Here is a 27,432-nt window from a genome sequence, read left to right as displayed (position 1 = left end):
ATGATAAGCAATGCCCAGGAGAAATAAAAACGTCATTTTACTTATTGATCTCATTAAACGAGCCTGAAATTAGAACCAGAAAAAGAGGTTAGGGAGACAGTTGAGCACAAAACAGGCCCCCTCTTCAGGGCAGATGTCCCTTCCTGAGCCAGAGGAGGAAATCCCGTGGCCTCCCCCCTCCCCCTTTGCCCCGCCCTGCCCGGCGGTCCCCCATTTACAGCCCCTCCGACCCACAGCCCAAAAATAAAAGAAATGAGGAAATGGGGACCTGAAATCTAACACACAGACAACGGGAATCTAGCGGACAAGGCAAAAGGCAACCCATTATTCTCCATCTTTGCTTCCCGTTGTGCCAGGCCAGAGACCAAGGAAGGGAGGGGGGAAGGAGGCTGGCCTTTACAAGGAGGAGACCTTTTACCCCGGCAGAGAAGAGGAGGGGGGCCCTGTCATTACCTGACAAATATTTTAGCAGGGAGGGAGAGGGTGACGGCTAACAATCCCATTTCGCCAGTGGGAACCTATCCCAAACTTCCCAGGCTTTTGGAAAAAGTGGGTCCCCATTGATTCATTGTTTGGAGTTGGAACGAATCCAACCATTTTGGAGAGAGTTTGAACTATGTCAAAAAGTTATCAAATTTGCATATTTTGATCCAGAGGATACTGGGATTATATCCCAAAAGAATTTAAAGAAGGGAAAGGGACCTGTATGTGCAGAATGTTTGTGGAGCTCTTTGTAGTGGTTAGAAACTGGAAACTGAATGGAGTCCACGTTGGAGAATGGCTGAATAAATTGTGGTATATGAAAAAGGAATATTACTGTTCTGTGAAAGACCAACAGGATGATTTCAGAAAGGCGGGAGACAAGAACTGATGTGAGGAAATGAGCAGGACCAGGAGATCATTTATATTCAAAACAATACAGATGATGACCAGTTCTGATGGATCAGGGCCATCCTCCGCAAATAAGATCAACCAAATCATTTTAATGGAGCAGTAATGAACTGAACAGCTATACCAAAAAGAACTTGGGGATGACTAAAACCATTCATTGAATTCTAATCCCTTATTCATGCACACCGATTTTTGATTTTTCAAAGCAATTTACAATAATTAGAGTCTGATTCTTTTGTACAGCAAAAAATGTTTTTATGTATACTTATTATGTATCTAATTATATTTTAAATATTTAAATCTACTGGTCATCCTGCCATTTAGGGATGGGGGGAAGAGGGAAAATTGAACAAGAGGTTTGGCAATTGTTAATGCTGTAAAGTTACCCATGTATATATCCTGTAAATAAAAGGCTATTAAATTAAAAAAAAAAAAAAAAAAAGAAAAAGTGGGTCCCTAACGTCAGTCAGATAATCATTCCCAAAGTCAGAACCCAAAATGGTATCAGGGATGATCCCAAGAGATTTCACCTCCAGAGCAAGTTTCACAAAGCGAGTTTTTTAATCCTAAGGCCGCAGAGCCAGCCTGCATCCGATGCCAGCTAGTCAGGCGAAATCCTGCCCAAGGGCTTCAGAAAGCCTGGGTCAATTTATGTCCATGCTCCCCAAGCAGACCCTGCAGCCCTTCTTCTACTGGTAATGGTTTTTGAGAACTTGCAATTAGCCAGAAATGTAACAAACTTCCTGCAAGTTCCTTGCCTCTCTCAGCAGTAGAACCTCGGATACAGCGTCCCCAGTGACTCTGCCTTAAAACTACCAGGGACTTGGAAAAGAAAAGCAAACATTCAGTTATTAACACCATGTAACCATAAGCTATTCCGTTAAATAACAGAAGCAAGTAAAGTGAAAGGAAGTTCATTTAATCATCAAGGGAGACAGAGAAGGTAGGGGGGTGAGCTCCAGTGAGTGGATTTGTTTTCTCACCTCTAAGGAGCAGCCATACCCAGTGTGGGAAAGGAGGACTAAGCCTTTACCTTCCTAAGCCAATACAAATAACTAGTACGCAGTTTTCTGTCCCAAATTTCAGATTAACCACCAAAAATCCCAATCAAAGATCTATAGAAATCTAAAGGAAAGAGCCTGGAACTCTACAGCCGGAACTAAGCTTTTTCCAAACCAGACAAGTGCACAAACAAGGGTAATGAACCCCAGAAGAGGGGCTGAGTCCACTTCCCCTGCCTGTTCAACCCTACTTTAGTGCCCCTGAGGCAGGCAGGGAGAAGGCCCTGGTAGAGATTCCTTTAGCTGTCTGGTCCCATCCTTTAAGGAGCTGGTCAGTCTTAGATCCAAGGTGCGTCAAACCCCTGAGACCCTCCCTCTGTAGAGACCTTGCACAGTATCACCTTGCCCTGTTAGGAACCCCAGCCATGTCCAAGGTTCCATTTCCCAATAAAATCTACTCATGGGCCTTCTCATGACTACTGCCTTCCTCTGAGTCAGTCTGCCAAAGCCCACTGCTTTGTGTGGCTTTCCATTTCTCCTTCAACATACCATGTGGTATCTCTCCTAACTCCACCATGCTAAATTCGCGCTAACCCCCTTCTCTGTATGGCTGACTAGCTTTTAGGGGGCTAAGTCCCTTTAAGGATTAAGCCTGCCAGCTAAGGGCATGCCCCAGCTTCATGGGGGGTTTTCTTTCTCCTGGCAAAGGAGTGTCGGGAGGCAGCGCCCGACTCTAACCCTAACCCTAAATGCCTCCCGACTCTAACCCTTTCCATCATTAATTATTAAAACCACTTTCTATGCTCTCCCACTCTATTTGATACTGTATCTCTCCATTTTGTCTGCAACCTCTTCCCTAAAGAAATCCACCTTTTGGCAAAGATAATGATCACCGTGACTTAACGTGGCCGAACCTCCGCTGTTGGGGTCTGTCATCATCTGGTGTCACATCACCCACATCATTTGGGTCCTTGAACCTCATCACTGAGTGCCCATCCAACACCTACTCCACACTCTGTGCCCCAAAGGAAATGGGTTCCTTTCTGTGCCCAAAATCATAACCCACATCAATGTTACTTCCCAATTCTAGTTTTCAGTATTACAACAATGGCCCCACATAACTTAATCAGCAACCTCACAAGTTTCCTGAGTGATGGAACATAATCTATCATAAAGATGGGAAAGAAGCTCAGGTGATTTACAGCTGGGTTTCCAGTTTTTTTCTGAGGCAGTTGGGTTAATTGACTTGCCTAGGGTCACAGGGCTAGAAAGTGTTGTCTCTGAGTGCAGATTTGAACTCAGAACCTCCTCTCTTCAGGGCTGATCACTGGTCATTGGTGCCACCTAGCTGGCCCAGAGCTTACATTTTTGGGGGGTAAGATGTCCTTTTTTTTTCTTTGATGGTCTTGTGAGTTTCAATTTTTTAATTTAAGTTTTATTTCTTTAATTAAATTATCATTGTGGAAATCAAATGGCCATTTATTTTTCCCAGTAAGTCTATTTTTCCCCCTTGAGGACTACTTTAACTAAATGCCAGAAATTTGGGGATATTGTTGAATCATTTTCATTTTCCTTTGCAAACTTATCATTTATGAGATCCCGGAATCTTTGTTCTCTGACTCAGTCATTATTTCATGTCACTGATAAATCTCCATTTAGGTTTGGATCTTTTGTTGACCATCTCTGTACCAATTTCCCTTCATAATCATCAGGGAATGGAGCCCAGAACTCCCCTGATTCACAGATGAATGCAGAAAACAATTATTTTACATTCTTGCAAGAATGGATGCACATAGCCCTACCCCAGAAGAACTTACTTCCGTGAAGGGGAAAGTAATGGAAAAGGGCTGGGGGAAAAGAACCAAATATTCTTTTCAAATCTCAGGCCACAGGACAGCTAGATGGTACAGTGGACAGAGCACCAGCCCTGAAGTCAGGAGGACCTGAGGTCAAATCTGGCCTCAGACTCTGAAAACTTCCTAGATATGTGACCCTGAGCAAGTCACTTAACTCCAATTGCCTCAGAAAAGAAAAAGAAAAGAGTATATTCAAATCTCAGGCCACCATCTCTGATTACAAAATTCAGGTCCTACACCCCAGGAGCTTACATTCTTTTGGGAAAAGATGACCTTCACCCTTGATCATTTCCTGATATCCTTGTGGGATAAAGGTTTCTAATTTAAGTTTTGTTTCTCCAATTTAATTCTCAGAACTGTGAAAATCAAATAAATATCCATCCATTTCTGGCAGGGAATGAAAGGGTGTATTAATTATTTCTACCTTTTTATATTGGGTGCAGTCTCTCTTTATGCTAGTGCTTATTTTTTTTTAGAAGTTCTATATGTTGCAAAGAAATTTGTCTATTCCTGCTGTCCCATTGAGAAGATACTATAAGTTCTTTACCACCAGTTTCTTTAAACATTTGTTCATCTCTTCTGCTTTCATCTCATTCCACATTTCTTAATCCCCACTTTTTCCTTTTCCTTCTCTAGCAAATTCCCCTTCATCTCTTATCATTCAACTAGCCGTCTTTATTAGTTTTTTAAAAGTTCATCCATTTTTCTTCCCCTTTCCAATGAGAGTTTCTCTCCTTCCCCTCATTGTCCCTCTTCCCTTTCTGTTTAGCCTACATTCTCCTTCTCTGACCCATGGCCTTTCTCTTTTCCCTATACACTCCTACAGTGAAAGGCCCCAAGATGACCCTTCAGAGCTCTGCCCTGTAGGCTCTTTCTGTTATTGCTTACAGTCCATTATTCCCAAAGACTCCTCCTTTCAGAATCCTATGGAGGGAACATTGCTTCCTGAGACTGACCCTCTCTTATTCTCCTTTTCAATAGGAATGGCTGAAGCTTTCTCAAAAAGTCAGGGAGACTAGGCCTAAGTCACATGGTCTCTGTTCCCAGAGGTCTGAAGAGCCAGATCAGGCCTTGGGCCCCAGGTTGCAAGAAGTCACATGATTGCTTGGCCTAGAGGACTCTAAGGGTCTGACCCTAAGTCAGCTACAGGAAGAGTGTCAGTACCCTGGTGATCACTGGCCAAATGCAAGAACTATCAGATGAAGGAAAAAATACTGGAAGCTGCTAGAAAAAATCAATTCAAATATAGAGGAGTCAAAATAAGGATTACCCAGGATCTAACGGCGTCCACATTAAAGGATCGAAAGGCCTCCTGGAATATGATATTCCAAAAAGCTAAGGAACTTGGTATGCAGCCAAAAATAACTTACCCAGCTAAAATGAGCATCTTTTTCCAGGGAAGAAGATGGACATTCAACAAAATAAGTGAATTTCATTTATTTTTGATGAAAAAATGGGAACTAAAAACAAAAAGTTCGATCTACAAATATAGAAATCAAGAGAAAACTAAAAAGGTAAAAAGAAATATTGGGAAATATATTTCTGCTATAAAGATCACATGTATACCTTGTTCTAGAAACTAGAAGTGGAAAGGAAATTGTACCCAGAAAAGGGCAAAGTAGGGGTCTACATCACAGGAAGAGGCAAAGGAAACTTATTATCCTTGAGAGAAAGAATGGAGGGGGATGAATATAGTGTGTATCTTACCGCCATCAGAATTGGCTTAAAGAGAAAAATATTAGACATATTTGAGAAGAAGGAGGAGAAGGAGAAAGAAGAGGAGAAGAATTGCAGGAAGAAAAATTGCAAGAAAAGGGAGAAGGAGAAAGAGAAGGAAAATGAAGGAGGAGAATGAGCTGGAAAAGGAGGAAAATGGAAATCATGAGGGATTTAAGAAGACTTATCTGTTTGCATTCCTACAAGATGATAGTTGTAACTTATAATTACATGCTCATTATTATGGCAGTTAAAAGTAACACAGAGAGAGAAGAGAGAGAGAGGGAGAGGGAGAAGAAGAAGGAGAGAGAGAGAGACAGAGACAGAGACAGAGAGAGATGGCACATTATAAATTGAATATGAGAGGATGAAATCTAAAAAATAAAATAAAATTGAGACGTGATTGAGGAATGAACTAGGAAAAAGGGAAAGGGAGAGGTGGAATAGAGTAAATTATCAGCCATAGAAAAGACAAGAAAAAGCTGCTACAATGTAGGGAAAGAGGAGAGGGGAGTAAGAGTAGTAAACTTTAGTCTCATCAAAATTGGCTCAAAAAGAACAGGAGGAGAAAGAGGGGGAGGAAAAGGAAGAGGAGGAGGAAGAAGTTGAAGAAGAGGAGGAAGAGAAAGAAGGAGAAGGAGAATAAGAAGCAGAAGAGAAAGAGAAAGGAGGAGGAAAAGGAGGAGAAGAAGAAGGAAAAGGAGGAGGAGGAGAAAGAAGGAAGAGAGGAAAAGAAAGGAGGAAGAGGAAGGGGAGAAGAAGAAAGAGAAGGAGAAGAATTGCAAAGAAGAATTGCAGGAAGAAGGAGAAGGAGAAAAAAGTAGAAAGAGAAGGAGATGCAGAAAGAGGAAAAGGAGAAGGAATAAAAGGAGAAAGAATAAAAGAAAAATAGGAGAAAGAGAAGAAGAATTTCAGGAAGAAGAAAAAGAGAAGAAGAATTGCAAGAAGGAGAAGGAAGAGAAGAGGAGGAGGAGAAAGAAAAGAAGGAGAAAATTGCAAGAAAAAGAAGTAGGAGAAAAAGAAAGAAAATGAAGGAGGAGGAGGAGATGGAGGAGGAGAATAGAAATCATAAAGGACTTAACAAGGGTTATCTGTTTGCATTCCTACAAGATACTTGTAACTTAAAATAATGAGCTCATTATTATAAAAGTTAAAACTTATACATATATATTAGAGAGTCAGAGAGAAAGAAAAAGAGAAAGACAGAAAGAGATGGCAATGTGTGGATTGAATATGAGAGGATAAAATCTAAAATATAAAATAAAATCTAGGGGTGATTGAGGAAAGAACTGGGAGAAAAGGAAAGGGAGGGTGGAATGGAGTAAATTATCTTCCATAAAAGAGACAAGAAAAAGCGGCTACAATATAGGGAAAGAGGAGAGGGGAAGAGCAGTGAACTTTAGATTCCTCAAAATTGACTCAAAAGGAAATAACTCATATCAATATAGATACACAATTCTATCAGAAACCAGGAAGAAGAGAAGAACGAAGGCTGTCCGTGGCACCATGGCTCAAGAGTAGAGCCTACTCGTGGCACCAGAGTGGAGGTCTTTAGAATGGAGGCTGTCCATGGCTCTAGAGTGGAGGCTTCCAGAGTGGAGGCTGTCCGTGGCACCAGAGCACTCTGCAAGCCTCCATTCTCTAGTGCCATAGATGGACTCCACTCTGGAAGCCTCCACTCTGGAGGCATCTACGCTTGAGCCATGGATGCCCTCCACTCTGGTGCCACGGACGACCTTTACTCTGGAGACCCTGGAGGGAAAGGGCCTATCCATACAAAAATATTAAGAGCAGCTCTTTTTGTGGTAGCAAAGAATTCAAAATTGAGGAAATGACTATAAATTGGGAATTGGCTGAAGAGGTTGTGGTATATAATTGTAATGGAATACTTTTGTATTAGAAAAACTGAAAAGCAGAATGATTTCAGAAAAACCTGGGAAGACTTACATGAACTCATGCAAACTGAAGGAAGCAAAACCAAGAGAATATTGTATATAGTAACAACAATATTGTGAAGAGGATCAACTATAAAAGACTTTCCATATGTCTCTAATCAGAACAATGATCTAAGACAATTCCAAAGGACCCATCAAAGAAAATGTTATCCACCTCCAGAGAGAGAACTGATGAACTCTGAATGAAGAATAAATCTTTCTTTTTTTGAATTTTATTTTTCTTATTATTTTTGTTCTGTTTTCATTATAATGTGGTTATTGTAAAATGTATTTTAAATGATTTCATACTTATAATCAATAAAATTGCTTATTTTCTCAAAGATTGGGATACAAGAGAAGGAAATTTTGAGTTAAGAGTAAAAAAGGATTGTTAAATATATTTTATGTGTAATTAAATGTTCAAATAAATTTTTTTTTTAATGGATGTTACTCAGTTCTCTGTTCTAGAGTTTCTCTTCTATTTACTAACAATTTTCTCTAACTCTCTTTTTCTGTCTTTATGTCTTTGTCTACATGTTTTTGCCACCTCATCAACTTCCATAGATTAAATGTAATTTTTAGGCAGATAACTCACAATTCTTTATATCCAGTTGCAATCTCTCCTCTGAACTTTAGACCTACACTACTAATTGCCTATTGGATATTTAACTTGTGAAAGTCCACAGATACTTCAAAATTGAATAATCAAAAGCTAAACTCATTATCTCACTTTGCCCTCCAAATCTACATCTCTTCCAACTTATTTCTGTCAAAGATATTCTTTCTTAGTAAATCATATCTATTATCTAAATATTAACTTCCCCATTTGTAAAACCAAAGTCATACAATCTAGCAAATAGCAGCTTAAACATTAAATCTTTTCTAAAGGACAAAATAAAATTCGAGTAACTAGCAAGCTATCATAGAATAATAGGAATTAATGGATCCTAATTAGACAGATCCCTAGAATATTAAATATGATAGAGGGACTATAATAGTACTACTGTACTGAATATTTTTGTTTTTTTAAACTTAGTCATCAGTAGACTGTGATACTTATAAAATTTCCCTCACAGGTATCATTCTGTGGACAACAATATCCCATATCTGCATTTAGTATTATTCTTGTCAACTAATCCCAGGGAATTCTAAAATGGCAATTAATAAATTTCAGCAGTGTCTAATATTATTCTTTAATTATGTGACACGAAAGCTTATTCAATGTCTCATTTTCTGGATCCAAGATAATATTGGTAAAACTATGCAAGAAGTGACTAAGAATAAAAAAGTCAAAATTATTTGCTCTGAAACTTTTAGCATATTATTATGCTAATGAATCTAGTAATATTTTAATAACGAGAATTTTTTATGCATTTCCTAGGTGCCTATTATCCTATTATGGATTAAGTCAAGGAAAAAGGGGGAAAAAAATCTATTCATTTCTAACTTGTTACTCTCTACTTTCTGATTATTTTTTAAAAAATACTAATATGCTTGCCATCTAGGGGAGGGGGGAGAGAGGGAGGGGAAAAATCGGAACAGAAGTGAGTGCAAGGGATAATATTGTAAAAAATTAACCTGGCATGGGTTCTGTCAATAAAAAGTTATAATTATTTTTTAAAAATAGAAATGTTACCAAAAAAAGAAAAAAATACTAGTAAATTAAAATCCTCAAAGAGGTTTTAAACCACAGGAAGAGTTAAGTTGGAAGACATATGACAGTGGATTCTAAATACTAAAAGGCTCATTGCCATCATAGAATTAGAATCGAGTGGGACGTTATAGATTCCTTAGGTCAATTTTCTCTTTTTCAAATGAGAAAACTGAGTCTGATAGCTTTAATAACTTGCTCAAAATCACATAGATCTATTAAATGGTAGAGTCAGGATTTGAAACCCAGGACTTTGTTTCTAAATCCGTCATCTTTTCCTTAGGTCTATACTGTCTCTCTGATGTTAAGTGGGTATAAGAAATTATTGTGTTTTCTATCTTATATCTTTCAGATTAAACATAATAATTTACTTAGAGAAGCTAATATTTGCATTTGGACAGTATAAATAGGTTACTTAGAACTAGTTACTAAATATGCCACATTGCATAAAACTTTTCTAATTTTAACTAGAAAAGGAACCTCTGTTGTTGATGAATTTTTAATATTTTTAATTTGGAGTAAAAATCATATGAAATTGAGAAGAAACAGAGTAAAGCACTCATTTAAACAAGAGTCAACACAGACCTGCCTTGGCTTCTTCCCTTTGCTTTTTTTCACCCTGCTCTTCCACATCCTTGTGTTCTTTATTAAATTCTGTGTTTACATTAAGGAAAACAATGAAAGAAAACATATAGGTTGTTACTTGACTATAAACACACACACCCCTCCCCCCCAAACAAACACACACATACATACACAAACTTAAAAACCATGGTTAAAAAAAGGCTTTCTTGCCTTTCTTGAGGGTGAATACAAAAATCTTAAAATTTTCCTTTATCATCTCAAAATTCTGATGTACCAGATACCAGATATTATTATTGTTCTGTTATTATATAATGAAATCATAACCTTGAAAATTTAATAAATATCTTTACCAACAGGGAGATGATAGATGGCCAACATAAGGGAAAAGAAAAATGTATTGGTCTAGGCTTTCCATTTGTCAATCCACTGATTCTTGAAACATAACATCATTCCAAAAACCTATGAAGTCCCTAATTGACAATTTTTTAAAAGTTGAGTTTCAAAATAACTGCAACTTAAAATATGTAAAAAAAAAAAATTAGGTGAAAAGTAAACGAAAATGTTAATGATATTTTCCCATATACTTTAATATACATTAATATAGTAAAATTTAAATAAGAAAGTCACCTAGAAAAGAAGACAGAATTGAACCAAATCTAATGTGTCTAATAAGATTTTTGCTATTGAATGCTATTTCCTTTGCACAACACAATCTTCAGATTTTTTAATATTTTTATATTGCTGCTTTTAAATAGATAATTATAGTGTCTATGAATTTTAGAAAAGTAATATTGCTATATACACAAGTTGGTGAAGATTATATAACAATCAACGATCATACTTATTCTCATTTTCTTGGCAAAGTGATCTCGAAATATAAACAACAGAACCAAAATTGAACTGCTTTGTTCTTCTGCAACTACCAAAATATCTTAGTTATAATTTTTCCCGAGTCAGTATTTTAGTCACATTTTAGTTCAGAAAACTGAAACATCCATTTTGATTGCTTTGCTTAAGAATACATATGACTCTAATCACTGAAGATCTTTAAAATAAATATGAATGTTCTTTACCTACTAACAGTTCTTTTTCAAAAATTCTAATTTATGGTTTAAGTCTAGACTTGTTTTGTAATTTTTCCTAAATTATTTTAAATGCCAATGAATATAGGAATTGTTTTCAAATATTCTATAGTTAAATTACAAAATATTCTTCAAAGTTGTAAAACTACAAATCCCCTCCAAATAAAATCCAATCAACTGCAAATATCAAATAGTGAGAATTTAAAACTATTTTTTATGAAACCAGTGACCTTAACAGCAATTTATTCTCAATGGCTTCACTCTGATATCCTAAAACGTAATGATCACCGAATCTTAAAATCATCTCTAAAAAATGTCATCATTAAAGAACAGTTACATTTTGTTCATTATATATTAAAAGCAGAAAACTATTTTTATGTATTATGGAAAGATTTTCAGAAACAAGAGATGAAATTAAAAAGAGTTTCAAGACAAGACCAATAATGACCCCTTTCTGTTGGTTCTGCTATTTCTCTGCCTAGTGCTGCCCAGTGTCCTTTACTGGATCTTCATCTAGACTATGTATCTGTTAGCCATTCATCCATTTATCCCAGGCTCTGTCCTATGTCCCATTTATCCCTAGGTAGATGATTTTCAGTTCTATTTCTATGTAGCCCTATCCTCTCCTACTACCTCCATTATCTTATCTCTTCTCAACAAGTACACATTGACTACAGTAAATGTTACATTGGGCCTGAAACCAGAAAGATCCAGGTTCAAATCCTACCTCAATCATTTGCTAGATGCGTGAAGAACCTGGACACAGTTGCACTTTCTGTTTGCCTTGTCTTCACCCTCTATAAAATAGGAAGATAACAGCATCTACTCTTATGGGTTGCTGTAGGAAATAAATGAGATACTTATAAAACACCTGTCACATGGTGTTTCCTACATAAATGTTAGCTATTATTAGTAGTAATTGCCACTGATTAGACAGCTCAAATTTAATGTAATATAGACATCTTAGACTCATTGTATTCAAATTTAAACTCATTTCTTTACCCCACATTTTCCTCTTTTTAATTTTCCTATTAATGCAAGGGCACCATAATCCTCAGGCTCACAATGTATTTATTATCCTCAACTCCCCATTCTCCCTCATTCCCTAGAATCAATCATCTGCAAAGCCTTGCCAACTCAACCTTCAACATCTCTGGGACTGTATTCTTTGTATTCTTTCTTTACTCTGAGACTGCTGACATTCTGATACAGGGCCTTACCATCGCACAGCCGAATTACTGTAATACTTCACTGGTTGGTCTTCTTGTATTAAGTCCTTCTCACTCTAGATCCTTCTCCCTTCAGCTGTCATCTTCTGAAATGGAAGTCAGACCATGTCATCTGAATATTCATTATACTTGAGAGTCTCCTTATTATCCTCAAAATTAACTGTAAAATTCTGTTTGCCTTCTAAGTCTCTTCATAACCTTCCTCTTTCCAGTTTTCTGACATTCTCCTCTTCACAAATAATTTGTGAGCTAGTTACACTTACCCTTTTAATGTTCCTCACACAAAATACCCCAACACAACTCTATGTAGTAGCACTGGCTGTGTCTCATGCCTGGAATTTTCACCCTCCTCATCTCTATCTTCTGATTTCCCTACTTCCTTTAGATCTTGGATACAATCTAACTGTCTTAGAAAGCTTTCTCTTATCCCCCTAATGCTAATGTTTTCTTTATTTATTGTCTCTAATTTATATGTTTTGTATATAGTTGTATATGATACTTTAATATATCATGTTTTTACATAATTGTCTGTCTGTTTTCCCCCCATTAGTTTGTAAGCTTCTTGGCATTCCCCCCCCCCCTTATTTGTACTTGTAATTAGCACAATACCTGCCATATAGTAGATACTTATTATCTTGGTGATATTGATATCACCAAGTTAACATGATTAGTGATTTGACTGTATGGCACACAGTAGGTACTTAATAAATGTTTATTAATTAATTGATATGACTGTTAAATACAGAATATTCAGAAAGTCTTAGTATAGTTTAAGAGCTTAAAAGTTCACTAAAACTTTTAGGATATCCTATATAATCCATCTTATTCTTTATGTTGTTTTTTGGTACTTGTACGATGTTTAGTGCCTAACAATTTTGGGGTTTTCTTATCAAATTTTGGGGTTTTTTTAACTATAGAAGAATAAGGCTTCTGTGTCTTAAACATTTAAACAAATAATTGAAATCAAAAATGGGAAATGATCAAAGGAAATGTTTTTGGTTGCTTGTTTCCTTTCTTTGCACCATCAGAATTTAACACAGTGATTAGCACATAGTAGGCTACTGAATAAATGTTTGTTGACCTGAATGTAATGTTGTATGTATGTGTGTATATATACATATATATACAATATGTATACACACACACACACACAAAGAGAAAATCATATTGTTTCTACCATTTTAGAACAATTCAGTCTAGTTCTAATAAGGACTGAGTAACCATACATCAAGTATCTTAAAAAGAACACAATTACTGAAATAATAATGGTGGAAAGGTGGAGGGAAATCTATATTCAATTGTTGAAATTAATTGGAAGAAAAAAATTACAAAGAGAAAAATTTATTGTTTATATGTGAGAACAAGTCAATTAGCAATATCCAAAGTTTCCCACACACACACAACTAATGGTAATAGAGGAAGTAGCTGATTGTATACATGAGGGATAATAATTTAACCTTACTTTAATGAGCTAATCCCCTTCATCCTTCCCCAAATAAATAAATCCTTTATTATTGATATTGAAATAGAGGACCACTGAGCTAATCCAACATGATTTTCTTCATCCTTGATTCCTCAGATTCTCACTATACTACCCAGTTAATAATTCAATTTATTACCAACAACTTTAAATTTTAGCTTTCTAATAATGCAACTATTGTGATACAATCTGTTATCACCTGGACTATTCACAAGCCTACTGATTGGTCTGACAATCTATCCAATCAGCTTTCAAAATGATCTCCTAAAGTACATTTGACCACATCACTCCCTCCCCCTCCTCAAAATCCCTCAATAAATTCCAGTGGCTATTACTTCCAGGATAAAGTCATCTGCTTGTCATCAGATATGGCTTCATATCCTGGCCTTCCCATCTTACCTGTCTTATACCTTACACACTCCTGGCCTTATACTCTGTGAGATCTAGTGCTAATGGACTCCTTGCTGTTCCTAAAACACGACACTTCATCTCCCAAATATGGTCCTTTTCTTCAACTGTTCCCTATGCATGGAATGAGCTCTCCTTTCATCTCTGCCTCCTAGCTCCCCTGGCTTCCTCCAAGTTCCAGCTAAAAGTCAAAAAGACACAGACTTTTACCCTAGTCAGAAGAGAAACCTTTCTTTCTTCCACTGAGAACAGAGAGCACAGTTAAAAATCATCTGTATTCCTGGCTTTCTCCTACCTCATTAGTTTGTTGCCATAAATGGAGATAGAAAAGGGCATTGATGAAAGTCTTCTTTTTATGCTACCTTCATGGAAATCTCAATTGTTTCTAGTTGTCTACAAAAGTATTAGCTCTTTCTAATATTAGAGCAATACACTACAGGTGAAAGTATTTTAAGATGCTCAGAAAAAAAATTGGTACTTTTCAAATGGGCATTTAAGGGGCATTTGACTAAAAATCTTTCATGTAGGGGGCATGGTGTTTCATATGAATAAAATTTACCTCAAAGTGAACTTTGCCTTTAAAGTTTTTTTCTATTATAAAATATTTTCATTTGTAACCTGAAGTGTTAAAATAAGAAATATATTATGAATATTTCTATGAAATACAAATTATTTCACCATTATTTATATGTACCCATTAAAAGAGAGTGCCATCAATAAACTGGAAAACATTTTTACAGTCAAAGGTTCTGATAAAGGCCTCTTCCAAAATGTATAGAGAATTGACTCTAATTTATAAGAAATCAAGCCATTCTCCAATTGATAAATGGTCAAAGGATATGAACAGACAATTCTCATACAAAGAAATTGAAACTATTTCTACCCATATGAAAAGATGCTCCATGTCATTATTAATCAGAGAAATGCCAATTAAGACAACTCTGAGATACCACTACACATCGGTCAGATTGGCTAGAATGACAGGGGAAAATAACGCAGAATGTTGGAGGGGATGTGGGAAAACAGGGACACTAATACATTGTTGGAGGAATTGTGAATACATCCAGCCATTCTGGAGAGCAATTTGGAATTATGCTCAAAAAGTTATCAAACTGTACATACCCTTTGATTCAGCAGTATTACTACTGGGCTTATATCCCAAAGAGATACTAAAGAAGGGAAAGGGACCTGTATGTGCACAAATGTTTGTGGCAGGTCTCTTTGTAGTGGCCAGAAACTGGAAACTGAGTGGATGCCCATCAATTGGAGAATGGCTGAATAAATTGTGGTATATGAATATTATGGAACATTATTGTTCAGTAAGAAATTACCAGCAAGATGATTTCAGAAAGGCCTGGAGAGACTTACATAAACTGAGGCTGAGTGAAATGAGCAGGACCAGGAAATCATTATAAACTTCAACAACAATACTATCTGATGATCAATTCCGATGGACGTGGCCCTCTTCAACAATGAGATGAACCAAATCATTTCCAATAGAGCAGTAATGAACTGATCCAGCTACACCCAGCAAAAGAACTCTGGGAGATGACTAAGAACCACTACATAGAATTCCCAATCCCTCTATTTTTGTCCGCCTACATTTTTGATTTCCTTCACAGGCTAATTGTACACTATTTAAAAGTCTGATTCTTTCTGTACAGCAAAATAACTGCTAAGACATGTATACTTATATTGTATTTAATTTATACTTTAACATATTTAACATGTATTAGTCAACCTGCCATTGGGGGGAGGGGAAGGAGGGGAAAAATTGGAACAAAGATTTGGCAATTGTCAATGCTGTAAAATTACCCATGCATATAACTTGTAAATAAAAAGCTATTAAAATTTTTAAAAAAAAACAATTTAAAAAAAGAGAGTCCCATTAGATTAAAAATTAATTTTTCTATAAAATTGATTTTTCTGGACATATTTTTGAATGCAAGTGATTTTCAAAGAGATCGCTGTTTAAATTTTATTTGATAACTGTATAACATAATAGTAAGGAAAAATTCCAAAAGGAGACAAATAAATATGAGAGTTTAAAGTAAATCACTCTTCCTCTCTTCTCTTCCCTTCCACTTCCCTTATTTCCCCTCTTCTCCTCTCCTCCCTTTTCTTTCCTCTCTTCTCACTCCCTCTCATTCTGTGTATAAATATGTACATACATATATACATGTGATAAAGTACAACAGAAGGGAGATGATGCTTTTCTACAAAATAAGAATGATGATGACAAATAATTACTAATATTTACATAGCACTTACTATGTGCAAAGTACTATATTAAGTATCTTTCAGATATCTCATTTAATCTGCACTGTAATCCTGGGAGATAGGTCCTATTATCACCACTTTACAGATTAGGAAACTGAGGCAAGCAGAGTTAGGTGAGTTGTCCAGGATCAAATGATAAATAAATGGCTGAGGCTAGATTTGGAGTTTTCCTCATGTTAGACCTGGCACTCTATCTACTACACCATTTAGCATCCTCCCTCAAATACATTTCTTTAATAGTCATAATTTTTGACACAACATGTTAAAAGTTTTTTATATAAAAACAACTAATTGCAAAAATCCCATTAGAAAATCAATTTACCATTATCTTTTAATATAATAATATAAATTTATATATTTTATATATATGTGTATATAATATAATTAATATAATAATATAAAGATATCAACCCACATCTTTAATATTTTAGTGATTCCTTTTTTTAAATATAGAGAGATATGATCAATTTTCAAAGTGTTGATCCTCCTTATATTTTATTAGTGACTATATATAGTGTAAATTAATATTAGAAATGGGATTTTCCAAGACCTGTTAAAGATAATTTGAAAAAGTTTATTTAGGAACTTCATTCAATTGAATATTCTTCAGAGAGAAAGAATACTCTGTCTTTCTCTTCTCTCTCTCTCTCTCGTGTGTGTGTGTGTGTGTGTGTGTGTACACACATATGAATATCTGGACTTATAATTTCTTCAGTGTAGGAAACTTTTGATGAGAAAACCCTCTGAAAATGCAGACCAACAACTGTTCTACAAATTTTAAAGAAATTCTTTGAAAACTGAGTAGTTAAATGACTTGCCTATAGTCATAGATTTAGCATGTATCAGAAAACAGACTTCAATACAATAGACCATTCTAACTCCAAGGCTAGCTCCTATATCTACTAAGACATTAGGTCATCCCTCTGCCTCTCTCTCCCTCTTCCTTTCTCTTTCTTCTATTTTTCATATATACATGTAAATATTTAATATACACATACTTACATATAGATATGCAAATATATATGTATTTAAAACAGTAGTCTTTCTAATAAAAAGGTCTTTTAAGTTGAGACTTTCAGATCCATAGTAAAAAGTTTGAGTCATCTTGAAGAGTATCTTAGATTTAGAGCTAGAAGGCATTTAGTATATCACCTTCATTTTAAAGATAAGTAAACAGTAGTATAGAAAGTTCAACTGAATTACCCAGTCATATAGGTAGCAAAGTCAGTATGTGAATCCAAGTCCACTGATTTCAAATGTAGCATTTATCCTACTACTCCACACTGCCTTTCATTTCTGCACATCTTTTTCTTGTTCAAAAATGATGTCTATGTAGTAACATACCAGAGTGCTAGTCATAAAAACATTAACATTCACATCCATAGTATCTACTTAGACTAACCTCAAAAAGTCAGTTAATCACAACAATGTCATAAACTATTTACCCAAAATGTTTTGAATACAACATACTGTTATTTATTATTGTACTTGTTCTTCATAAGTTATCAAGATAAAACTGAAAGTGCTAAAATTAACATCTAAAACTGAACCAACTACGCCCAGAGAAAGAACTTTGGGAGATGACTAAAAACCGTTACATTGAATTCCCAATCCCTATATTTATGCCCACATGCATTTTTTATTTCCTTTACAAGCTAATTGTACAATATTTCAGAGTCTGATTCTTTTTGTACAGCAAAATAACGTTTTGGTCATGTATACTTATTGTGTATCTAATTTATATTTTAATGTACTTAACATCTACTGGTCATCCTGCCATCTGGGGGGGGGGTGGGAGGTAAGAGGTGAAAAAATGGAACAAGAGGTTTGGCAATTGTTAATGCTGTAAAGTTACCCATGCATATATCCTGTAAATAAAAGGCTATTAAATTAAAATTAAATTAAATTAAATTAAATTAACACCTAAGCAAAATTATTCCTTTTAATAGCACTTTCTAATCCCTTCTACCACAGCTTTTCTTTTTTCATAAGTGTTCTAAACTAAGCGTATGAGTACCTTCAGCCTCTCTATATCCAGAAAGAGATATTTTTCTATCTTCCAAGAATTGTACAATTGTATAATATCAAGATGATACTATTTACGTAAATAAATTTCCCTCACTTCCAACAGATTTATCTTTTTTCATGTTACTATACAGCATTGATAAAATATCCACATCCACATACAAATATCCACATAAAATTTAACTTTTTACATTGCTAGACATTCTATGAGCATCAAGAAAAATGATGCAGAAAATATAGTAAGGTAAAAAATCTTTTAAAGTTTTATTTTTAAATCCAAATTTAATCTGACATAATATAAAAAAATACTAATTAAAATATTGATGACATACATTTGAAGTAAATATAGACCATCAAAGACAGAAACACAGATTGCAATTGACATCTTTGCTTAAAGTCTTATTCTAAGCATGGAATACTGATTAAAAGTGAAATTTATTAGAGAAAAACATTAACCTGTTGGTATTAGTAAAAATTAAAAGTACTTGACTATTAGCCATAAAAATTTCTTTTACTAAACTAATAAAAGTCTATGCAATGAAGGAACATCAATTGCATTTGGGTTTATTTTTGCTTACACAGCCCCCAAAAAAGGCTTTCAGCACAAAACAAACCCTCCTTTATGTACAGACCTTCATTAGGTTCTATCTCCTTGTCTCCATTGTCTAGGGAAAATAACACAAAAACAAAACAAAAAGGGAACCAAAGGACAGGGGTTAAAAACAACAGAGATATATAGAGATACAGTATGAGTCTTCTCAAAAGGAAAATAAGTATATGGACATTTCAATATATTTTCCAAGTCACATCCACTAACCAAATGAAGATTCTCAAGTTACTTAATTAAATGAGTAAAGATGATTATTATACTCTATTTCCAAAAAATGACTTTTAGTGGATAGCATGTATATGTGTATAGTGATTCTCATATCAAACTATGATAGTATTAAAATATCAGTATGACATGCATTTTTATTTTTATACTATTACCTTTTCTGATATTCCAGTTTTGAGAAGGATCACCATAGTTGTGCACCAGCTAACCATCCTTTGCAGTTGTAGAAAAATTGATTTGACTAATTACTCCTTGTAACTAATAACAAGTATTCAAATTTATTCATGGCAACAAAACTACCATTCAACAAACACGTTCTTTAAGAATATTATACCATCCATTTTCCCATTTCTGATGCAGTAATAATTTTCAATATCACAATAATTTTCAATTATCTGCATAGAAAATTTATGTGGCCTATAGTAAATGAAAATATTTTGCCAAAATAATGAATTATACTAATACAAACATAAATGATGACAAAGAACATTTTAAAATTAATGCAAAAGTATAAAGAAAATCTTTATTCACCTTAGAATCCAATGGCATTTCCTAAATGATATAATTTAATATACAACTTACTTCTCTCCAAGGCCCCCTTTGGCGGGAGATGTGGGAGCTGTCATCCTCTGCGTCCTGCCACCTTAGTACTTGTTTGGACAGACCCAGTATGAGGATGAGACCTACAACATATATTAAAGAAAAAACATATAACTCAAATACTCAAAACTAAATAAATGTAAGATTTTTAAATGAAATTAGTACATGATACCTTTATTAATGCTAATTTAAAGAGATTTAATTTTTGATTAACAAAAGAGAAAACACTATCTAAAAGGGAAAAAATAAAATAATGACCACTATCTAAATGCCCAAAGATGTTAATATTGTTGTGTGTTGATATGTGCACATACATACACACTCACATGCAAACAAACTAGTACAGCAAAGTTAATGGAATTACTTTTACAAAATTAACATTCACAAACTAGATGAAAGCAAGAGAATTCTGTAACTCAGAAATGGGGAGATATTTTATTTTTCTTTCTACCTGATTCCAAATTTACTATAATTTTCTTTGGAGGGGGCAAGGTCCAAACTAATATGCAGGCTCATAAGAAATAGTTTCATTTGTAAAATTATTCAGGAACTTAGAATAAACCAGTGAACAATTTAAAATGTAGCCAGAAAAGACAGTTAATACATAAAATTAATATCAGCATAAAAAGTTTTTTAAACTTTCATTTGATGTTATTATAATGACTATTCCATAAGCGTTGTCTAATGGACACAAACAATTTCTCATTCTGTAGGAGAAGGATATGATGGTTATGATGTGCTTTATGTGGGAAATTACCCAGAACTCCTGATAAATGAGAAATCACAAAACAAATGGAAACAGTTAATAAACAAATTACAATGGTAGCTACACACTATTATGTCTATTGAATATAAATAGTGTGTTTACATTGAAGGGGTTAGTATCTAGTGATACTGGTGATCAGCCAAAGATGATAAGATATACCAATTAGCCACTGGGAAAATAAAACGGTATGTTGGAAGGGCAAAAGGGAGGTAAGTCTGATTGATTTGTCTTTCACCACAATAAGGCAGGAGAAGGAGGGGCAGATCTTCCAATCATTAATGAAGGTATCTACCTCATGAGGTTTGTATCAGGACTCTCTGTGGAGTGGGAGGTGGTCCACTCTAGAACAGGCTGTTGTTCTGTTGATCTGGATCCGTGACATGGCTGTCTAATCTGCTGCTTCACAATCCCTGTAATGTTAGTCAAAAAGCAGCTCAGTTGACCTTTAGCTCTTCTTCTTTTGGTTAAATTATGATGTATTAAACTGATTTTGAGAAAAGTCACTATTAAAAGTTATGGAGCACATAAAGAAAGAGTTACCATTATTTTTCCAACATTTTTGAGAGTACTTTAGCTTCTGAAGAACATATAATGATTCAACTTCTGCCTTTAACTAAGTAGCAATAAATTTAATTGAAGTCACCAGAAGTTGTTTAGGCATAATAAAGGACAATAACTAATCTAGCATTTGCTCCTGAAATCAGTTTTATGAATCATTATCTACAATATTTCAAAGAGTTCAGGAATTGCATATTCCTTTCCCTAACATCTTCCAAAGATGGTATAGGGAGGGGGAAAAAAAACTATATATGCATTATTTTCCAAGTCACTAAAGTTGTGTAATCAGAACAGCAACAAAGTTATCAAAATCATTTGGAATAGTCAGTAGATACTGATGAAATCTAAAAATTCTACATAAGGAATCAAATCATGGTTATGAAAAAGCAATATGGCTTTTCAGAGGACCTGACTAATTCTGAATTCTGAAAGTCATCTTTATGAAGTCATGGCTATATGATTCATACTAAATAGATAGATAGATAAATCTAGTCAATTTGTGTCAGCCACAACCTTTATCATACACTACTATCACATAAAATAGAGTAGTCTGATAAGATGATTATATTTTAATAGTGTGCTGCCTTTCATATGATGAGACCTGTTTAGTTACACATAAAAATATATCCAGATCTTAATCTTTGTCAAAAATAATGTGTTGTAAGCTTTTTAGTGTCAATGTTACACCAATTCAACATGTTTACAAAAGTAATAATAGCAGTTTGGGCTTTAGAACAACATGGAATAGAATCCCATTATAATATAGCCTGTTATTATATACATATAGATTTGAAATTAAATAAATTCCCCAACAAAAATCTATTCACAATGAAATGCAAAAGGAGCATTCTGAAAATGTTTCACTGTTAATAGTAAATTCTTTCAGGTCATAAATACAGTAACCAATACCATAAAAGCAAAATAAAAATGATAAAATAAAAGTTCTCTAAAAGGAATAATATTTATAGAATTATTTTATATCATGAGAAATTGTATGATTGGTACTTTTTTCTGCATTCTATTTATGTTAGGTAATTACATTACCTACCAGATTTAAGGGAACTTTTATTATGCTTTAAGTAAAAATTTGTCAAAAAGGGATTTAATTTTTTAATCTTTATTAATCTACTAAGTCAGTAGCATTTCTCTTAAGATCAACATAGTATTTAAAAGGAAGAGAGGAAATAATTAGTGTTAATATATGACATATACGTGGCAACTTACACCCATATGATTATCTTCATCAAAACATTTCGGGGGATTGGTATCATAAAGCTAATAATATAATAAGTTGGGTTTGGTTAGGGGAAGGAAATGAGTTGGCAAAGGATCCCTGAAGTGGGGCAGGGCAGAGAGTACTGCAGCATAATTGAACTGAATCAGACAGAGCAAAGTGGTAAGATTGAGGAACAATCCATTAATAACTTAATGAGAGGTGATATCAATTGTGGCAATATTGTGGAAGATATGTCTGTAAATAAAATTTATTAACACTAACTTTTAAAATAATCTTTTACAAAAGAAAAACAAATGCAGACAGTGTCTCTATGCATAATGTTAAGGTGTAAAGAAAGTTATATTCATGAAATTCCACTTTATAGAAAACATTTTAAAATGCTAACGACTCAATTAATTTATAATTTTTACATAAATAATTTTACACATCTTTCCTTCAATTGTTAATAAATAGGTTTAAGAAAACTAGGTCCTCAAATACACAATTAAAAGTTTAATTTTATGTGTGTAATAAACATGCCATATTTTCATGTTATGCTATAGAAATAGAAAAGAGAAAACTGGCAATGTGCCATTCATTCTGTATGTAATTTTGTAATCACTCTGTAGCTGAAGAAACAATTAGGAAACTATTTGTATATTTTATTAATTTTACTTCATTCTGTAGTTTTTAAATATCATCATAATATTTAAAATAAAAGAGGATCAAATTATTTAACATATTTAAAACATTCTGTATATCCTGTATATCAATATGAAGGGGAAATCTGCAAAGGTTTTTTTTTTTAATGATAAACTTTTCATTATCCAAGACAGTGGTGGCATTTAATTTTGTTTATCATGTGTATAGCATTTTTTTATTTCCAGTTTATTTCTACTCTAATTTCAATGTCTTCTTTGTACTTATTCCAGATTTATTTGTTTACTCTATTTTAAAAATTCATATTCATTTAATGATTCTTCTTTTCTATTTTGTTTATTTGTTTGTTTGTTCATTTATTTATTTATTATTTTGTCCCTCAAGACTCCATTAACTGCATCCCAGAAATTTCTAAACAGTAAATTATTATGTATTACTTTAATCTCTAGTAGTGAAAGGTATAAAAATATAAATTGAAATGTGAAATATTTTTAAATAGTCAGGTATCTTTTGAAATGGATTCTTTTTATATTAATTCTATTTTCATGGACACATATTCCATGCCTCTGATCCTTTAATGTTGTAGCTACTAAATCCTGGGTATCCTGATTGTTATTCCCTAATATTTGTCTCTTTGTAACTATCTGTAATATTTTTTCCTTAGCCTAAGAATTCTGAAATTTGGCTATGATGTTCATTTTGTGATTTCTGCCCAGAAATGTTTGATGGATTCTTTTGATGTATGTCTAGTTTACTCTCTGGTTCTAGAATCAGTTTTCTTTGATAATTTCTTGAAATATGTCTCCAAATATACACCTTTTGATTATGGCTTTCAGGTAGTTCAGTAATTCTGAAATTATCTTTTCTGGATCTATTTTCTAGATCAATTATTTTCCCAATAAGATATTTTATATTTTCTTCTTTTTTTCATTCTTTTGACTTTATTATTTTTATTTGGATTATTCATTTTTAAGGAATTGTTTTCTTCAATTAACTTTTGCACCTCCTTTTCAATTTGGCCAATTCTAGTTTTTTTAAAGAGCTGTTATCTTTTTTCAAGCTGTCAACTCTTTTTTCATGATTCTCTTGCTAATATTGTAATTTATCTTCTTAATTTTTTCTTTTGCCTCTCTGATTTTAAATTCCCCTTTTGAGCTCTTCTTATGGGCTTGAATTCAATTCCCATTTTTTTTTCTTTGGGGCTTTGTCTATAAGTGTTTTAGAAATTAATATTTCTACTTACTACCCAACTACTTACTACTTACTAACAAAATCCAGCAGGAAAATGCAGCAAAGCTATATTCCATAGGAGCAGCTAGGTGGCATAGTAAATAGAGCACATAGAGAAAATAAGAAAACAAAGTCATCAATTCACCATGTATTTAATGGATCTACAATCTCATTATATTTAGAGATGATGAGACCAAATGGATGACTGAGTGAATGAATGAATTTTAAAAAGAAAGATGACAGAAGGAGAAGAAAAAGCATTTATCAAGTACCTATTATTTGTTCTAAGTGTTTTACAAATATTATCCTATTTGAATGGAAGTAAAAAGAAAGACTAAATGTAATTTCACACACTATTATAAAAATTGACTATGATTAATCATTTTGCAAAGCAATGGAGAACAACATTTCTTTCTCAAACATAAGAAAAAGCAGGTTTGAAGACTTATCTTGGTTTCTTACTACATAAAAGAGAAAGGAATGATGATAGCTGTGAATTAATTTTAAATCCTCTACTTTTGCTAAAAACAACCCACGACTGAAAGGGCTATTATTTATAAATGACACATATTCATCTAATTTACCATATCATGTCCCATAATCTATTCCTAGCTAATCCCAGAAAGCATTTTGTTAAAAATTGATCCAATACACAGCTTACCTGTTGTGTCTTCTTGTAACCCATCATCAAACACCAATTTATCTGTTGAAGATCGGGAGATGGAAAGACAGCAGAGATACTAGAAATAAAGGATTAGGTGTTTATTCATCATTACGTGTTTATATTTATGACCAATTTCTATAATGAAAAGTAATATGCCATTGAGCTGCCTCAATCATACCATACAATAGATTTTTTCCATAAATAGGCTCTTTCTTTTCTAACCATGGGGTTTTAATTGCCTATAATTTAGAACTGTGTTTAAGCTGCATTGATCAAATTTAATGTCCTAAACTGAATGGTCAGTCCCTATTTGTTTCAATTTCCCACAAAAGATGGGAAAGATATTGGCAATAAAAGAATTGCTCCTTGGGAAATAAGTAACTGAGGACCAAATTAGATCCTCACATGTGTTGTATACATCTTATGCAGGAATTCCATGAAGATAAACAGAATAGACTATGATTCTGAAGAGTACAATTCAGATGAGATTAAAAAGAGAATAAACACAGAGAGAAAATAAAAATCCTCATAAAGGAGAAAAAAAGCATCAAGGCAGCATTGACAAGTGCATATCAGCTGAGACATGGCTTTTTAAAACTTTGAGTTAACACACATTGGACTCATTACTCCTTTGAACTGATTTTAAAAACAATGCAATAACAATAATGCTACTTGACATTTTGAACAGTGATTGAAATTACAAATCATTAGGAAGGATGTTTTGCTCATTCAGATTACGTTTGTTTAACAATTAAAGTCCTGCGTGATCTGAGTTCAGACCGGAGAAATCCAGGTCGGTTTCTATCTGTAAATTTATTTCTCCCAGTACTAAAGGACAAGAGATAGGGCCAACGTCCCCAATAAGCCCTAGAACTAACATATAAATCAATCTAAATATGCTAACTCACTTTATACCTCTCCCCAATAACAGGGTTGTTAAGATGGCAGAGTTGGTAATTAAATAAAATTTAATAATTATTCACTACCAAGTCATTCGATCTAAAATAAACTTTTAAAATATCATGAGCTAATATACCCTTAAAAAGTGTGTAAAAAACAGCTGTTTGGTGCTAGAATTTAATTGTTAATATCTATAATTCTGTGTATAGAAGGAAGGTCTCCTTGGACCACATGGCAAATGAGTTTGACATGTTTACTTACCACTGTAGGAATGTCATGGCCTCGTGCAGTCTGAGCAGACAGAAGAAAAAGCAGAGAAGTTTTGAAAAAGAAAAACCTAGCAACATCCCTATAAGTTACTTTCCAAACATTCTATTACAATTTAAAATATCAGAGAGCTTTCCTCTAAAATATATTTTCTGATCCTTCCATATACTTTCTAAATATTATGTTGTTTACATGTTAGGTTCATAAAAGATCTCCAAAAATTAGAATGACGTATTTTAGGAAAATTGAATTATACATAACAATGGAAATAAAGGTTGATAGAAAGGGATTAATTTTTTTTAAATCCTATGTTCCTATAAACAAAATTGTCTATAGGAATGCTATATTCCAGAAAACATTTACTACAATAGACAAGCTATTAACTACAACATAAAACATTTCATCAGCTTTTATTCCATAAATATCAATCCAAGTAATAACATTTCCTTGACATTTGGATTTGTTAAGTTCAATAGATCATTATACTTTAACATCAGGCTTAAAATTTACAAGTAACCAAAACTAAGATTAACTTAACTGATAGTTGTTTGACTCACAGCAATCTAAATACATGATTAAAAAGCAAAGAGGAAAAGTTCTGAAACATTAAAAACTAGTAGAAAGTAGAAAGATTATCTATTTGTAATGTTTGAGCATACTTGGGAATGTTGAGAAGAGGTTTTCAATCTCCTTTCTAAATCTCCTTTGATTGATACATTCATATTTTTCTAACTATTTAAAAATTGGGTTTTGTTTTTCATTCTTTCAAATGTAAATTTTTGGCAGTCTGAATTAAGCTAACAGAATTCACAATTCTTCAAATAAATCTCATTTGAATCAATTTAAAATAAATTGTTAAAACTGTAATAGTACTGCAAGGTATACCATACTCTTCTAATCAGGCATTATTAAAAATCTTATAATTAATACTCCCAGGTGTGAAGCCATGAGAGGGGCTACATCCCCAGTTTAGGATCTTTGACAGATTACTTAATCTCTAATTGCTCCTCACCTTTGAAAAAGAAATCTATTAATCCTGTTGCCTTTTTGGCTTCTCCAAACATTTAAAATTCAATATTCTAATATATATTAGAACACAGAGACATGTGTTAAAAGTCTATCTCAGATAATGCCTATTTATGCAACCTTGAGGAATTCTCTGTAGTATTCTGGAGTTTTTGGTAATCAACTCAATTTTACTTACAAATAGGAAAGAGTTATTCATATCAACATCAACCAAAAAATAAGAATCTGACCATAAAAAGTTATTATGATGACATGGAAGATCAATTCACAAATTGAGAAGAGGACAATGTTAAAACACCCATGAGCAAAACCCCAAAGGAAAATGGGAAGTGGTCTTGAAGCCAGAAAGATGTCATGAAAGAACTCAAAAAGAAGCTCAAAAATCATATAAGAGAAATAGAAGTAAAATTGGATAAAGAAATGAGAAGGATGATAGAGAATTATGAAAAAAAAAAGAGTAAACATCTTGGGAAAAAAACAATTACTTGAAAAGCAGAATTGGTCTTGTTGGTGGAGTTGTGAACGAATCCAACCATTTTGGAGAGTAGTTTGGAATTATGCTCAAAAACTTA

The 27,432-nt window shown here is 33.7% G+C and overlaps 1 long non-coding RNA gene across 4 annotated transcripts; it reads right to left on the bottom strand.

Annotated features, from left to right (window-relative positions):
* Positions 1-9,657: 9,657 nt before the first annotated feature.
* LOC116422962 lies at positions 9,658-27,212 on the bottom strand. Of its 4 annotated transcripts, XR_004233450.1 has the most exons (8): positions 25,829-27,212; positions 24,665-24,743; positions 24,039-24,088; positions 20,632-20,749; positions 19,556-19,656; positions 11,937-12,031; positions 11,444-11,554; positions 9,658-9,703 (listed from the first exon to the last, which is right to left on the bottom strand). It is a non-coding gene; the product is annotated as an uncharacterized LOC116422962 (long non-coding RNA). The 4 variants fall into 4 exon arrangements; XR_004233449.1 differs by having other exon boundaries at positions 24,665-27,212; XR_004233451.1 differs by lacking the exon at positions 24,039-24,088 and having other exon boundaries at positions 24,665-27,212.
* Positions 27,213-27,432: the final 220 nt, after the last annotated feature.

This window comes from Sarcophilus harrisii, chromosome 3 (assembly GCF_902635505.1).
Source record: "Sarcophilus harrisii chromosome 3, mSarHar1.11, whole genome shotgun sequence".
NCBI lineage: Eukaryota > Metazoa > Chordata > Mammalia > Dasyuromorphia > Dasyuridae > Sarcophilus > Sarcophilus harrisii.
The sequence above is the reverse complement of the archived record's forward strand: the minus strand, read 5'-3'. Positions and strand labels throughout refer to the sequence as shown.